The sequence below is a fragment of the Moschus berezovskii genome, chromosome 15, assembly GCF_049115385.1.
Source record: "Moschus berezovskii isolate FMDL1 chromosome 15, NW_MosBer_1.0, whole genome shotgun sequence".
Taxonomy (NCBI): domain Eukaryota; kingdom Metazoa; phylum Chordata; class Mammalia; order Artiodactyla; family Moschidae; genus Moschus; species Moschus berezovskii.
The window spans coordinates 73,901,725-73,907,239 of NC_142474.1; positions in this window are offsets into that span (position 1 = coordinate 73,901,725).

Sequence of the window (5,515 nt, forward strand, 5' to 3'; positions counted from 1 at the left end):
AGGGGACTGGAGGAACCAGATCAGCATCTTCGGCTCTGTTTCCCCAGGATGTGAGCTGCCTTCCCTTGGCTTTGGTGCCCTGTGCCCAGGCTCTTGGCAGGAAGTGCCCAGGGCACAGCCTCTGGTTCTCTCTCTGCAGGAAGAAAAGGGTCCCCACCCAGATTTCTTTTCTGATTCGTAGGCAGAAGGCTTTCGTGTCCTCTCATAGGGACAGGAACACTAAATAGGAAGAGATCTCACAGTCTTTCCCCCTGGAAACTCACCCATACCACCTGCAGCCTTTCCTTCCCCAGGTATTTGGGCATCTGCATTTTCAAACCTTGTCTCCCTGATCATAGAACGTTAGGCTTTGTCTCCAGTGAAGAGTTCCCAGGCCAAAGAAGGGACCTGGGAAATTCTGCTGGGGGCTGGGAACAGTGGTAAAAACGAGTGTATGAAGAGGAAGGAAGAGGAGGGCGCCGGGGGAACGGCCCCACCCCACCTCCACCAGACTCCCAGGGAGGAGAGCCCAGGGGCTGTCCCCACCGTGCTGGCTCCCACGGCCTGACAGCCCCTCCCTCTTCCCAGCTCCTGAGTGTCTGCAGACCCACAGTCCGCACAGGGGAGGGCGGATGCAAAAGGCAGAGCTGAAGAGTGAGAATCCCCACTTCGTGCTTCCTAAGGTGGGTGACAGCCCCCTTGGAGCCTCCGTGTTTGGTCCATAAATGGGGAAACTGCCTTCTTCATGGGTTGCTGTATAAGGATTCGAACTCATGTTTGCCTGGAGCACAAGTGCCCAGTAATTGGTATTAATAGTTATTAGTAACATTAATTTCGGGCTTCCCTGGTGGCTCAGAGGTTAAAGCGTCTGCCTCCAATGCGGGAGACCAGGGTTCAATCCCTGGGTCGGGAAGATCCCCTGGAGAAGGAAACGGTAACCCACTTCAGTATTCTTGCCTGGAGAATCCCATGGACGGAGAAGCCTGGTAGGCTACAGTCCACGGGGTCGCAAAGAGTCGGACACGACTGAGCGACGGAACGGAACATTAATAATAATAGATCTGAAAGCAGAGAGAGGCTCCTTCCAGGGTCGCTGAGTGGGAAGGGTCCCTGCAGAGGAGGTGAGTGATGGGGGTGCCTGGGGAGGCCTGGGGTGGGGGCAAGTGGCTAGCCCAGGTAATGTGGGGGCTGAGGTTCAGGGGGCTCAAGTGTAGCAAGAGGAGTCCAGCTGCGGGCAGATGAGCTCCCCTTGACTCTGCATTTTACCAAAAGGTGAGTGTGTGTCTGTGTGTGACGATGAAAGGGTCAATGATCCACAGTATCAGAGCATGACCATTAAGTGTAGTTCTATGGGAATAGCCAAGACATGCATGGAAACAACAGAAATGTCCATTAGCAGATGAATGGATAAAGAAGATGTGGTAGATATATACAGTAAACTATCACTCAGCCATAACAAATTGCAGCTACATTGATGAACCTAGAGATTATCACACTAAGTGAAGTCAGAAAAAAATGACAAATACCATGTGATATTACTTATATGTGGAATCTAAGCTATGATACATATCTACAAAATAGAAACAGAATCACAGATATTGAGGACAGACTTGTTTCTGCTAAGGGGTAGGGCGTTAGGGGAGGGAAAGATTGGGAGTCTGGGGTCAGCAGATGCAAACTATTATTTATAGGATGGATAAATAAGGTCCTACTGTAAAGCACAGGGAACTATATTCAGTATCCCATGATGAACCATAATGGAAAAGAATAGGAAAAAGAATACATATGTATATAACTGAGTCAGTTTGCTATGCAGCAAAAATTAACACAATGCTGTAAATCAACTATACTTAAATAAAATTTTAAAAATGAAGAACAGTGCTGTGGACATGTCTATATACTCACAGATCTTCGTTTCTAAATACGAATCTCTGAATAAAGACCCAGGAGACCTTGGAGAATTGGAGCAGGAAAGATGAGGGTGCCAAGAAATCATTAACCATTACACCAAGGTTCGAACAAGTGTCCAGAAGACCCGGGGGCCAACCTGAAAGGGCTCCTCTGGGACAGTTTGGGCAACAAGATAAATCATGGTCATAATGGATTCTGACCCACAGAAGAAAGAAAGATTCCCTGAATCCACATTGAAGTAAATAAATAGGTGAGTAAACAAGTGGGACTGGCAGGAACACTCTTCCTCACAAATTCCAGGATTTGTAGAAATTAATGCTTTCTAGATTTATTGAAATTATTAGAATTCTAGCTAATGAATGTAGAAGGAATTATAGAACCAGGAACTTTTTGGCAAATCCCACGGCAGTAACTGCTTCACAGAAGAAGCATCCGTGGTTGCTAAATCAGTGAGCAAAAACACGGTGAGAAACAGGGTACCGACAGGCTCACAGTCCTCATGACCCTCACGACAGAGGGGAAGAAGGCAGCTTTACGATGGAGAAACCAGGCAGCTGCTTTGGCCAAGGGATCAACGTGAACGCCTTCCGTGAGGGACCAAATGCGGCCTCTTGACACTGCACTGAGGACACAGCGTCACTTCAGTGCTCTTGCCAAAAATCCGTACTCTGAATTCAATCTCAAGGAAGCAACAGGCACTAAAATAATGGGGGATTCTACCAAATAACTAGTTGATACTTCTTCAAATACATCAAAATCACGAAGATGAGGACTGAGGAGGTGTTCCAGATGAAAGAAGGCTAACGGGTTCCTGCACTGCAACTGGACCACAAAGGGGACGCCAGCAGGGCAGTTGGGGGAATGTGTTCACTTCCAGACTTTAATAACTGTGCTGTGTTTATGCAACAGTTGGGGGACTGGAGTGAAGGGTTTTTGAGAATGCTGTGTACTGTGTACAACTTTTTTGTGAGTCTGAAATTAGAAATGAAAAGGTTTAGAAAGTCAAAATATAATTATAGATGCTGGAGAGCTCACTAAATGAGAAGACTCCCAAACTGACTTGGCCCTGTGATCCCCCCGCCGGTTACCCTGGTGACTGGAACTGCCCAAGGGCTGGGTGGCCCAAGTGCTGACAAACCCAGTGCCTTATCACTGCCATCTACTGGGCCACAGTTCTGTAGGTCAGAGGTCACACAGCGGGACTGGGCTCTCTGCTCAGGGTCTCCCAAGGTTGAACCACGGTGTCAGCTGGGCTCAGTTCTCACCAGGAGGCTCTAGAGACAAACACGCTTCAAGGCCCTTTCTCGGAGGCAGAATTCAGTTCCCACGGCTACGAGAACAAGGTCCCCAGGTCCTGCTGGCTGTCCACAGGCCACACTCCACTCTCAGAAGCTGCCTGCGTTCCTGCCACGTGGCCCCTTCATCTTCAAGACCACGAATCCTTCTAATGCATTGAGCTCTGACCTCTGGGACCAGCTGGAGAAAACTCTCCACCTTAAAGACTCAGGCCCACCCAGATAATCACCCTCTCTTAAGGCCAGCTGGCTTAGGATCTTAATTCTATCTGCAGTTTCCACCTCAGCAGTACCTAGACTCATGTTTGCCAGGATCGCTGCAGAGGTGTGTGTAGAGCAGAGCCAGGGGTCTTGGGGGCCACATGAGAATCCTGCCTACCACGGAGAGTAACCTCTTAAACCGAACACATATGTTGAACTGGCATGTGGATGGGGGAGCGGACTACCTGCAGTGAGGCTGCCCCAGGGCCTTGCAAGTGAGTCTGACCCAGCCCGGCCATGGCTGATTCTCAGAGGGGGCCTCCCTTCTCTCCGAGCACTCCTCCTGCTTCTGCTGCTTGTCCATGACATTGATAATGTCATCCGTTATCCTCTCTTCTTCCAGCTGGAGTTTCGTAAATCAGAATTTAGTCTCTAGGGGACAGAGCCTTTTCAAACCCTTGATTAAAGTCCCCAAGGCAGGCGAGCCTTGGATCTCTTGCTCAACTGTGCCTGCAGCTTTGCAAGCAGTTACCGCTGTGCCTGCTGGGAACATGCGCCCCAAGGCCAACCTGCTCCGTTGGGGAGGGTCACCCCTTTCTTCAGAAGTAAAGACTAGCTGAAGTGAGGCTCCAAAGTCAGTGGCCGGCCTTTTTGAGCTGCTGAGTTGAACTCGGGCCTTTGAAGCCCGCGGGGCCCAGGGATGGATTTACCTTGAGGAAGAAGCCACTGAAAACATCAGAGTCCTAAAGGACTCAGAGCGAAACCAGTCTGCTGCTGGGAAGCCACTCCTGTGTCAGTACAACTAGGCTTTTTTTAATGTTACAAAGGGCTTTCATGTATTTTTTTCACTGCACTGACAAGTTTCTGATTCAAGCAGCGTCCAGCATTTACCCCATTTCGCGAATGACAAAGCTGGCCCCATGGGGGAAGTGGCTTGCCCTGGTGGCTGGGCCAGACCAAGACAGAACACAGGTCCGAATCTCCAGGGAGCTGGGCTCTCTCTTGCTTTCAGTGTCCTTGAGGGGGATGTCACGATCCTCTGGGGGTTAGCTCAGCTGGGAATCGGGGGCCATTCAGTCTCAGTGTATTTTGTCTTAATAACCTATTTATGGCTGAGTAGCTGGGATGCCTCTTTCCCAGAAATCAGGCTAAACCTCTCGGGCCAAATGGCGGCTTTCCACCCCATTACGGTTTGAGAATGCACGGCTACCTCTGAAGGGGAAAATGGGAGTTGTGATTTCAATTAGTCACATAATCACTTCTGGAGAAAAAGGGTATATTTTCCTTATTAAGGGACACTTCACTTTTAACAAAGATACTCAGGTCACAAGGTAACAAGCAGCAACAAGCGGCAACAAGGGCACTGGGCAGGCTGGCGGAGGCGCAGGCAGCGATCACACAGTAAACAGCCTAGAGGAAGTCGGGCTCTGGAGAAAAGAATGCGGGCCAAGGGAAACAGCCTGGCCAGACGCAAAACCCATGAGCAGGAGGCGACTTGTGGCCCAAGTATCGCTGGAGACAACAGGTCACCCTGCAAGGACAGCCGACCTCTGATGCTATGCCTCCAGCTGGGTCCCCTACCCCTTGTTTCATTCCTTCCTGAATCTAACTTCCGGCACCTGTGGTCCTATTCAAAAGCAGAATGATTCCGAAATCCTGTTTACTCTTTCCTCTCCGCTTGAGCTCTGAGCCTGCCTGGTACATAATAGGTGTCCAATGAACATTTATTGGATGAATGGAGGATGAATATTTAGAAGATTGGGCTCCCAAAGGCTTACAGCTATGACACTCATCTCTATATCTCCAGCTCCAAGAGCCTGGTTCACTGTAGGCGCACAATCTCTGTTAAAGGAATGAGTCAGCCGATCACAAAGCTGCCCTTGCTGAATATGGATTCTTATTTCTGTCTGGCTTGGACTCTAAGTAACATTTTGTCCTCTGTGTCACTGGTCTCGCACAATGTATGGCATGTGGAAAATGCTCAGTAAACATGTAAAGTGCAATTTAATAAACAATACCTCCTAGTTCAGTTCAGTTGCTCAGTCGTGTCCAACTCTGCAGCACACCAGGCCTCCCTGTTCATCACCAACTCCCGGAGTTTACTCAAACTCATGTCCATTGAGTCAGTG